A 10,827-nucleotide genomic window follows, 5' to 3' on the forward strand; every position below is an offset into this window, starting at 1 on the left:
AGCTCTATAATATACTCGCATACGATATAAGCTATATATAAGGTATAATATTTTATTAGAAAATCGATCTTAGATCGATTAGTAAAGTTAGTAAGATTCGATAATATAAATCAAGGATAATAAAATAGTTAATATCTCCCTAAGATAAATTCGAATCTCTTATAAGTAAGAGAAGTATAGTTCGTCGAGGTAAGCCTAAGAATATAGCCTAAAATATCTATGAGATAACAGGAGTGTAAGAGCATGTTCTGTTATTATCGTAAGCGAATATGTCTATAAGGACATAAGTACGGTAAAATATAGTAGAAAGTACCCGTAAAGGGCCGAATATATAAGGTTAAAGGACGGTAAAGTACGCCTAGGATTATATCCTCCCCTACTTAATAAGACTCGACCCGAGTCTACTGTATAAAATTAGTCTTTATCGGACCCGAAAGTAGTATATATAAATATATATATAGATAAAAGAAAAGTGGCCGGTTACGGCTAAACTATGGTTAAATTATAGTATAAAAGTATCCTACTAAACTACCTAGGGTACCTATCTATAGGTAACCCGATGTATTATATAATATCCTAGTATTTATAGAGGTATTATATAATATATTAGTATATAGAAATACCCTCTATAGTAGATAAATATAAATAGAGGTAATATTTCTGTTTTTGGATATAAAGGGATATATTAGCTAAAAATATTAATAAAGATATAGTATATTAGGTAAATAAATAGCTTAAATAATAGCCTAAGGCTAGTAAGCGCCCTAAACCTATCTATATATCTAATATAAATATTATTAGATCTCCTATTATCTACTATTACTTATTAATACCTATCTTATCTATCCTATATAAGTTTCTATTAATTTTATTAGTTATCTATCTCTAAATATACTAGAATTAGCTATCCTAATATATTTAGCTACTAGATACCTTAGGGAGAGCCTTGCTAATATATATAGTTAGTAGATATTATAGGGATAGCTTTTCTAATATATATAGCTATTAGGTACTCTAGGAATAGCCTTTTTATAGTATATTACTATTAGGTATTTCTAGAAATATCCTTCTTACTATATCCTATTATTAGTATTTTAGAAATAGCCTTACTAATACTTCTATAACTAGGTTCTCTCCGAAGTATTTTTTTAGTTATAATTATAGCTAATCTTTCCTTAACTCCTACTATTACTAGTAATAATAATTATCTTTCTAATATTACTAGCTCTACTAGCCTTTCTATCTTTAGGGACTTTTTATTTCTTTTTATACTTAATAAGCTAGAAGAGGACCTAGTTATAGCTCCTATTTAAGCTATATCTATTATTATAGCTCTTATTTAGGCTATATCTATTACTATAGCTCCTATTTAGGCTATATCTTTTACTATAGCTCCTATTATTACTATTATTTCTCCTATTTCTATTACTATTATAATTCTTACTATTCCTATTCTCTCTATTCTAGTCTCGAATCTTCCTATTTAGGTTAAAAGGCTAGATAACTATAGTAATCTAGATATTTCCTTTTTTTATATTATACTTAATCTAGCCTTTTTAAAATAGCCTATATAGACTAGTATAAAAGAAAACCTAAGAACTATATTATACCTTTCTAAATATACTCTATCTTTATTTAGTAGATTAGGTTCGTAGCTAAATAGGCCTATAAATAATATATAAATAGATATAGACTATTTATAATTTATATTATTAATATTATAGATAAGAAAGATACTTTTAAGCTAATTTTTAATAGGTCCTATATTTACTATAATTTTAATATAGCTAGTAATTATTATAGCTTTTAGTAGCCTAGTTAGATATTACTAAAATTTATCTTATAGCCTCTAAAAGACCTAAACCCTTACTAACCTATATTAAAATATCCTAATAAAGATAGTCTAGGTAAGTCTAGTAAAGATAAATATACCTATAAGGCTCTTATAGACTCTAATATAGAGAAAATTAAGGCTCTCTCTTCTAAATAGATAGTTTTTACTAGGCCTTTAATCCTAATTTATAAATATATAGACTATATTTACTAGAAATACCTTAAACTCCCCTATATTTATATAGAGTTTATAACTAAAAAGATCTTTACTAACTCTTTCTATATTTAGTAAGACCTACTCTATTATTACTATCCCCTATAAAGATACTTCTAGTACTAGTAGTATATTATATATTACTATTCTAGTATCTAGTACTATATCTATTTAAGTATATATATCTATAATCTCTAATATAGGAAAGGATAAGGCTTTAGAGACTTTCTAGACTAGATCTTCTATAGCTAATATTAGCCTAGCTATTATCCTAAACCTATCTTTCTATAATCCTTAGCTTATCTTATCTACTAATAATCTATATATATAGGTAACTACTATAGATAATAATTTTATTATTATCTATATAGTCTATTAGTCTATTTCTAGTATAATTAAGGCCCTATAGAAGTACTAATATAAGATAAAAGGCTTTTTAGAGAAGTTTAGCTAGTTAGATACTCCTATTTCCTTTTTTATTAAGTCTAAAAAAAAGGAAAAGGAGGGTATAAAAAATTCTTACTTTTTAGACTAAGGTAGCTTCTAGTATTCGGGGGCGTTTAGATAGGGATACTTAATATATTATTTTTTAGTAGCTAATATAGCCTTTTTATTAAATTTTCTTAATCGATAGTACCTATTTACTAGTAAATAGCTCTAATTTTTTATAAATTACTTATAAATTAAATATACTTTTTAAGAATTTTCTTTTCTAGGTAACTATAGCTTCTAGCTATAGATTTATATATATAACCTTATTCCTAAAAGGACTATAAATATAATTTAGCTTTTATAGAGGTAACTAAAGTAACTAGTCCGAAGATATCTATAGCTTTTTAGTTACTAAAGGGACTATTACTATAAATAGCCTATTAAATAGTATCTTTTTATACTTATTAGTATCCTAATAGTACTAGATATCTTCCTAAAGAATATCTTCTTTAATTAAAGTTTCTAAATCTATAGTAGATTTATCTTTTAAAGCTTCTAACTAGAGTTCTTCCTAGTTTTTTTCTATAGTTTTATATTACTTCTTTTTCTTCTATATATTTTTAGCTATATTCTTAGCGATAATATACTAAATAATTACTTCCTCTTTTATTTACTTATAGTATATATTATTATACCTAAATTCATCCTATTCTTCTTAAGTAAATATAGATAAATCTAAGTAACTAGATAGATATTTATCTACTTTAAAGATCTTTCTAATCCTTTTAGGTCTATTTAGGTATAATCTAGCCTTATAAAGGGTATTATATACTATCTAGGATATCTATAAATACTTAGGATTATCTATATTAGTTTCTAGGAGTCTTAATCTATTAATAAGGCTTTAGAGTATATAACTATTTAGCTCTTTAAGAGTATATATTCTAAGTAGATAGACTAATAGGACTTAATAAAGCCTAAATTATTTACTCTCGAACTTCTATCTATTTTTATTATAAATAAGAACCTAGTCTCCTTTTTAGAAGCTTATCTTTATAACTAAACTATTATAAATATAATTTATCTTAATAGACTTAATAAGTAATAACTTATTTATTTTTATCTAGGTATTATTAAGATTCTAAAATTTATCTAGCCTTTCTATAAAAGATTAAGTATTTATAGATAAATTATTATTAGGGATTTATAGATATATATTATATACTAAAAAGAATAGACTAAAGCCTATAATAGTAAATTTATAGAGTTTTATAGCTAAAAAGGCTTATAAAAGATATAGATCCTATATTTTTATTAGTTTATTTATTAGATATTTTATTAGTATCTATCCTAAGAGTCTATTTAAGTTCTCTATCTTTCTATTTATTTATAGATAGTAGGGTATTATTATTTAGTATTTATCTTTAATAGATTTAGGTAATAATAAATAGTACTAGCTAGAAGATTCTAGCTATTATTAGAAATTAACTCTATTAATATACTATAGTATATAAATATTTTATTATATAAGAACTAGCCTAATATCTTTTTTATTATTTCTAGGATAGTTTTAGCGACTAGCTAACTAGTTATATAATTAATAGCTATAATAATCTATCTATTCCTATTTAAAGTAATTAGTAAATATCTAATTAAGTTAATATCCTATCTCTAGAAAGATTAGATCTTAGTAATAACTATATATTAAAGGGTTTCCTACTCTAATCCTTTCTTAAGACCTTATAAACTTAATAATTTAGATATAATTATATAAGATCTTCTATATTCTACTATATCTATAGTTACTATATTTATAGATAAATAACTCTATTTAGGCTTAGATAGCCTAAATAGCTAAATTCTTTATATAAATAGGATATTAAATTACTATAAAAGACTAGCTCTAAATAAGATATATAAAACCTATCTTTATAGATAAAGATTAGTTACTATTCCTATACTTTTATATCTTTTAGTATATAGAAGCTTAAGTTTAGAGTAAACTTCTATATAGTTTTTATAGTAGTTTTATTATTTAGTAGCTCTTTATAGTTAAAGAAATATATAGTTATAGCTAACTAATCTTCTTCTAGGATTTTATTAATAGTCTAGTAGACTACCTAAATTATAGCTAGGGTAATATCCTAGATTAGTTAAGATTATAATATATTTATAGGTCTAAGATATAGGGCCTACCAGGGCCTACTAATAGGGCTCATAATAGGGCTCACAAAGACCTACCACCAGGGCCTACCTATAAGATATATAAAATCTAGTGAGGCATTTCGGTTAGATATCTCGGCTAGATATCTTATCAAAGATAACAGCTTATTAGGCAACTTTAGCCGATAATGTGCAACTATAGCCGAGATCATACAACTTCAAGACTATAGCTACCACTATACAATTACAAATGATCTAGACCAATATCATGATACTATAACTATAACATAACTACATCATAATGATATAACTATAACATAACTACATCATAATGATATAACCATAGGCAACCTTAGCCGATTACATATAACTATAGCCGAGATGATGCAATTATAACCAATATTATATAAACTATAGCCTAAGGCCAGCCAGCCGAGCTCAGGTATAAATACCCACAAAATTCCTAACTAAATAAGAATTGAACTAAGCTTCCTTCACATCTTTTCTTCCCCTTCTGAGTATCTTTATTATATCACACCTACCTATATCAACTATCCTAATATAACTTCCTACGTAGCCTTACTGCTTGCTTAGAATAGGGCTATTATAAATAAAATTAGGCCTTTTACTAATTATATTAGGGACTATAGTATCTAATCTTTTATAGTACTAAATTTTTAGATTATATTCCTAGAATTTACTAACCTAGTAAACTAAATACTTACTATAGGTTAAGATTATCTATAAATACTATAAACTTATATAATTAATAATAACTATAGTCTAGGTACTATTCTTAATATATTAATCTTATAGATATAGTATTTCTTTAATAGCTAATAGCTTTTTTTTATAGATAGGGTAGTTTAATTCTACTCTAGTTAGTTTATAGTTATCGAATACTATTAGGTATAGCTTCTTATTTTAATTAGCTTAAAGTAATACTATCTTAATTACCTAAATATAGTCGGGCCCGTAGCCCCCCCCGGCTACCATAGTTAAGGAAGTGGGTCCAGGGGGGGGGCTACGGGAAAAACACGTAGCCCCCCCCCCCAACTACCCTAAATATTGATATTTCTTGGTCGCTTTTTTTTGATCTTTTAATAATAGAGCCTAATCGACCTAGATATCAAAAAATATTCTAATATTTCTATCTAGAAGGGGCTAATCTAGGAGTGTTGGGGTTAGAGGAATTATTTTTTGATGGGGGATGCCAAGACTTCTGGGTACGGATAGGCTATCCCTTTTTTAGCTAGCTTTTCTAAACCTATATTATTAGCCTTAGAGATCTGGCTATCTAGGGGACTTAGCTTAGTAGCTAGGGTAGTAAGGGTTTACTAATAACTATCTCTCGAGGTAAGATATTACTATATACTAAGCTATACTAGGTAAAACTATAGATTCTCTATAGTAATAAAATATTTTAATTTAATTCAGATTACTAGTCCTTCTATAATATCTACTATAGAGCAGCACAAGCTTATTAGCCTTAGCCTATCTAGGTAGGCCCTATCTCTATCTAGGTCTACCCTAGTCTACCCTAGTCTATCTAGTCTATCTAGCCTAGGTAGATATAGTCTAGTCTTAGTAGATATAGTCTGGTTAGTCTAGTATAGGTAGATATAGTCTAGTCTAGGTAGCCTAGGTAGATGTAGTCCTGTCTAGATAGTCGTGGTCTGGTCTGTCTGGTGTAGGTGGTCGTGGTCTGGTCTAGGTCCACCGAGGTGGATGTGGTCCGGTCTGTCTGGCGTAGGTAGACGTGATCTGGCCTAGGTGGTCGTGGTCCGGTCTAAGATATAGGGCCTACAAGGGCCTACCTATAAGATATATTTGATGTGGTCAAAACGGCTAGATATCTCGGCCAGATATCTCGGCCAGAAATCTTATCATGAATTTACCTCCTGCTACTACATAGCAGCCACCTATATCATAACGATATCATAAGCTACTATATAGCAGCCACCTAAATATAGTCGGGCCCGGTACCCCCCCCGGTACCCATAGTTAAGAGAGTGGGTCTAGGGGGGGGGGTACCGGGAAAAACACGGTACCCCCCCCTAACTACCTTAAATATTGATCTTTTTTGGTCGCTCTTTTTTAATCTTTTAATAGTAGAGCCTAACGGACCTAAATATGAAAAAGTATCCTAATATTTCTATAGGGAAGAGGCTAATCTAGGCGTATTGGGGTTAGATGAATTATTTTTTGATGGGGGATGCCAAGACCTCTAGGTACGGATAGGCTATCCCTTTTTTGGCTAGCTTTTCTAAACCTATATTATTAGCCTTAGAGATCTGGCTATCTAGGGGACTTAGCTTAGTAGCTAGGGTAGTAAGGGTTTACTAATAACTATCTCTTGAGGTAAGATATTACTATATACTAAGCTATACTAGGTAAAACTATGGATTCTCTATACTAATAAAATATTTTAATTTAATTTAGATTACTAGTCCTTCTATAATATCTACTATAGAGCAGCACAAGCTTATTAGCCTTAGCCTATCTAGGTAGGCCCTATCTCTATCTAGGTCTACCCTAGTCTACCCTAGTCTATCTAGTCTATCTAGCCTAGGTAGATATAGTCTAGTCTTAGTAGATATAGTCTGGTTAGTCTAGTATAGGTAGATATAGTCTAGTCTAGGTAGCCTAGGTAGATGTAGTCCTGTCTAGATAGTCGTGGTCTGGTCTGTCTGGTGTAGGTGGTCGTGGTCTGGTGTAGGTGGTCGTGGTCCGGTCTGTCTGGTGTAGGTGGACGTGGTCTGGTCTAGGTGACCGAGGTGGACGTGGTCTGGTCTAGGTGACCGAGGTGGACGTAGTATGGTCTAGGTGGTCGTGGTCCGGTCTGTCTGGCGTAGGTGGACGTGGTCTGGTCTAGGTGGTCGTGGTCCGGTCTGTCTGGCGTAGGTGGACGTAGTATGGTCTAGGTGGTCGTGGTCCGGTCTGTCTGGTGTAGGTGGACGTGGTCTGGTCTAGGTGACCGAGGTGGACGTGGTCTGGTCTAGGTGACCGAGGTGGACGTAGTATGGTCTAGGTGGTCGTGGTCCGGTCTGTCTGGCGTAGGTGGTCGTGGTCTGGTCTAGGTGGTCGTGGTCCGGTCTGTCTGGTGTAGGTGGACGTGGTCTGGTCTAGGTGACCGAGGTGGACGTGGTCTGGTCTAGGTGACCGAGGTGGACGTGGTCTGGTCTAGGTGACCGAGGTGGACGTAGTATGGTCTAGGTGGTCGTGGTCCGGTCTGTCTGGCGTAGGTGGTCGTGGTCTGGTCTAGGTGGTCGTGGTGGTCGTGGTCCGGTCTGTCTAGTGTAGGTGGTCGTGGTCTGGTCTAGGTGACCTAGGTGGTCGTGGTCCGGTCTGTCTGGTGTAGGTGGACGTGATCTGGCCTAGGTGGTCGTGGTGGTCCTGGTCCGGTCTGTCTGGTGTAGGTGGTCGTGGTCTGGTCTAGGTAGACGTGGTCTGGCCTGTCTGGCGTAGGTAGACGTGGTCCGGTCTGTCTGGTGTAGGTGGTCGTGGTCTGGTCTGTCTTGCGTAGGTGGTCGTGGTCTAGTCTAGGTGACTGAGGTGGACGTGGTCCGGTCTGTCTGGCGTAGGTAGACGTAGTCTGGCCTATTTAGTGTAGGTGGTCGTGGTCTGGTCTAGGTGGTCGTGGTGGTCGTGGTCCGGTCTGTCTAGTGTAGGTGGTCGTGGTCTGGTCTAGGTGACCTAGGTGGTCGTGGTCCGGTCTGTCTGGTGTAGGTGGACGTGATCTGGCCTAGGTGGTCGTGGTGGTCCTGGTCCGGTCTGTCTGGCGTAGGTGGACGTGATCTGGTCTAGGTAGTCGTGGTCCGGTCTGTCTGGCGTAGGTGGTCGTGGTCTGGTCTAGGTGACCGAGGTGGATGTGGTCTAGTCTGTCTGGCGTAGGTGGACGTGATCTGGCCTAGGTGGTCGTGGTCCGGTCTGTCTAGCGTAGGTGGACGTGGTCTATCTAGGTAGACATACTCTAGTCTAGCTAGATATGGTCTAGTCTATCTAGCCTAGATAGATGTAGTCTGGTATTCAAAAATATATATTTTAAAAGATAGTGCCTAGCTTTGAACCGCTGTCTTCCCCTAAAGATACCTAGGGCTACCTATTAGCTACTAGACTACCTATATATATATATTACTAGGAAGCTGATTACTTTACTTATAGTATATATTATAGGGCCTATAAAGGTTAGTCTATATAGGTCTGCCCTGGTCTATCTAGGCCTGCCCTAGTCTGCCCTAGTCTGGCTAGTTGGCCTATAGGCCCTGGTCTACCTAGGCCTGCCCTGGTCTACCTAGGCCTGCCCTGGTCTACCTAGGCCTGCCCTGGTCTACCTAGGTGTGCCCTACTCTAGCTAGCTAGCTAAGGGCCCTCGGGCTATCTAGGTCTACCCTGGTCTATCTAGGCCCGCCCTGGTCTATCCAGGTCTGCCATGGTCTGGCTAGTGAGCCTATGGGCCCTGGGTCTATCTGTGTGTGCCCTGGTCTAACTAGGTCTGCCCTGGTCTATCTAGGTCTGGCTAGTGAGCCTAAGGGTACTGGGTCTACCCGGGTCTGCCGTAGTCTGGCTAGTTAGCCTAAGGCCCCTGGGTCTATCTAGGTGTGCCCTGGTCTAGCTAGGTCTACCCTGGTCTATCCAGGTGTGCCCTAGTCTACCTAGGTGCGCCCTGGTCTGGCTAGGTCTACCCTGGTCTATCTAGGTGTGCCCTGGCCTTGCTAGGTCTGCCCTGGTCTGGCTAGGTCTACCCTGGTCTATCTAGGTGTGCCCTGGCCTGGCTAGGTCTGCCCTGGTCTGGCTAGGTCTACCCTGGTCTATCTGTGTGTGCCCTGGTCTAACTAGGTCTGCCCTGGTCTATCTAGGTCTGGCTAGTGAGCCTAAGGGTACTGGGTCTACCCGGGTCTGCCGTAGTCTGGCTAGTTAGCCTAAGGCCCCTGGGTCTACCTGGGTCTGCCCTGGTCTGGCTAGGCCTGCCCTGGTCTGGCTAGGTGCGCCCTGGCCTGGCTAGGTCTGCCCTGGTCTGGCTAGGTCTACCCTGGTCTATCTGTGTGTGCCCTGGTCTAACTAGGTCTGCCCTGGTCTATCTAGGTCTGGCTAGTGAGCCTAAGGGTACTGGGTCTACCCGGGTCTGCCGTAGTCTGGCTAGTTAGCCTAAGGCCCCTGGGTCTACCTGGGTCTGCCCTGGTCTGGCTAGGCCTGCCCTGGTCTGGCTAGGTGTGCCCTGGTCTGGCTAGGTCTGCCCTGGTCTGGCTAGGTCTGCCCTGGTCTGGCTAGTGAGCCTAAGGGCCCTAGGCCCACCCGGGTCTGCCCTGGTCTGTTTAGGTCTGCCCTAGTCTATCTAGTTGGTCTACCCTATTCTTCTTATGGTTAAAACCCTATATTAACTTAACAATATTAACCATTTAGGCTTATTAGGCCTACTAACACTAACTAGAACTAGCTAAATAACCCTAAAGCTTTAACCCTAAGTAAACCTATGCTTCTGCCAATCACTTAAGGCAAAATTATAGAAAACTAGTGCTCCCCTAATTACCTCAGTATCAAATTTCCACTCAGGCTTTTCAAAAGCCGCCACCGTTACTGCCTTAGGCAGCCACTCATCTTCTATATAGCTCTTTCCTCTAGCCTTCCCTTCTAGAACTATCTCAACACATATACCCCAAAATATTGTGAGTAGCCAGACAGAAAAACACCCCTGGCTATCCTAAGGCAGCAATCCACCTCTGCAGATCTTTGTTGGTAGATAGCAGCTAAAGCAGCAGCTATCTACCCTAGGATCTATAGAGCTATCTAGCTCTTTAGCTCTCACTAATCTAGCCTCAAAAAACTGGCAGTTTTCTAGTGCGTAGGCTGAATACTAACGCCTTGATATCTTAGGCCCACTCTCAGCTATAGGGTTAGTTTAAATATTAGTCTAGTATCTTATAGTTAGGGGTATAGGCTAAATAGCTTACCTAGCCATCCTAGATAGCAGACAATACACCGCTCATCTGTCCAAAATTTAACCGCCCTAGCAAAGAATTCAATCTGCCGCCAATTTTCACCCTCTAGCTACCTAACAGTTTGCCCTACTAATAACAGCGTAGCTAGGCGCCTAGTGCAACAGTCACACTGGGCCCAGCTAGGATCACATGATTCTAGGGCTTTAGCATTAAAAACCCTAGATATCACGCGGCGGCGACAGATTT

This window comes from Penicillium canariense (assembly GCF_028826845.1).
Source record: "Penicillium canariense strain IBT 26290 chromosome Unknown utg000002l_segment0_segment0, whole genome shotgun sequence".
In the NCBI taxonomy this organism is placed as follows: domain Eukaryota; kingdom Fungi; phylum Ascomycota; class Eurotiomycetes; order Eurotiales; family Aspergillaceae; genus Penicillium; species Penicillium canariense.